This window comes from Dipodomys ordii, unplaced genomic scaffold, assembly GCF_000151885.1.
Source record: "Dipodomys ordii isolate 6190 unplaced genomic scaffold, Dord_2.0 Scaffold123, whole genome shotgun sequence".
Taxonomy (NCBI): Eukaryota; Metazoa; Chordata; class Mammalia; order Rodentia; family Heteromyidae; genus Dipodomys; species Dipodomys ordii.
This window is the reverse complement of record NW_012267339.1, coordinates 354,255-355,246: the sequence shown is the minus strand read 5'-3', so window position 1 is coordinate 355,246 and position 992 is coordinate 354,255.

The window sequence follows — 992 nt, the reverse complement described above, 5'->3', positions numbered from 1 at the left end:
GAGCACCCATTGTCGGTCTTGGGGTTCGAACTCTGGGCCTGGGCACTGTCCCTCAGCTCTTCAGCTCAAGGCGAGCGCTCTACCACTTAAGCCACAGCGCCACTTTCGGTTTTCTAGTGGTTTATTGGAGCTAAGAGTCTCACGGGTTTTCCTGCCCGGGCTGGCTTTGAACTGTATTCCCCAGATCTCAGCCTCCTGAGTAGCTAGGATTACAGGCGTGAGCCACTGGAGCCCGGCTGCTCATCCACTTTTGAAATCGGTCCCTCTGGACGGGGTCCCCTAAGATGTCACAGGCGGGCCCCGAGAGCTTCCGCCTTTCCCACTCAAGCGTGTGAACCTGTGCCCGCGCTGGGCGTGCCAGGCTTTCCACGCGCCCCCAGCGCAGTCTCCGGGCGCCAGGGCCGCCAGGTGGGCCCCGCAGCCAGCGGCGCCCGGCCGCGCGCACGGCCACCACAAAGCCCTTTATTGAGGCCACGGCGTGACGCACGTCGGGGGCGGGGTCTGGGCGGCCGACCGCCTCCCGGGCCAGCTAGAAGAGAGCGCGTGCCCGCCGCGGGCCCGCGGCGAGTGCGCGGCCATGAGCTCCTAGCCCGCGCGCGCCCTGCGCACAGTCTGTGAGGACCGCGATCCACCGACATCCACGAGCCCGGGTCCGCAGGCGGCCGCGCGCCCGGCGAGGCGGGAGGGAGGAGAGTAAGGCCGGGCCCGGGCGTGGGAAGCTGCAGGGCCTGGTCGCCTCCTCTCGCCTTGGCCCCGGGCCTGCGGCCGCCGCGGCCTCCGCCCATCCTGGGAACGCGTTCCCGCGCCTTCCGGGAAGGAGGGAGGGAGGCTCTCCTCCGGTCTCGGGGTGTGGGCAGGGACGCGGGGCGGGGGCGCGCGCTTGCCAACTTGAGACTTGGAGATGAGGGCAAGCTGGGGAGGGTCCTGCTGAAAGCCCCGGCCCCGCCCACCCAGGCCCCGCCCCAGGCCCCGCCCCACTGGTGCCACACCCT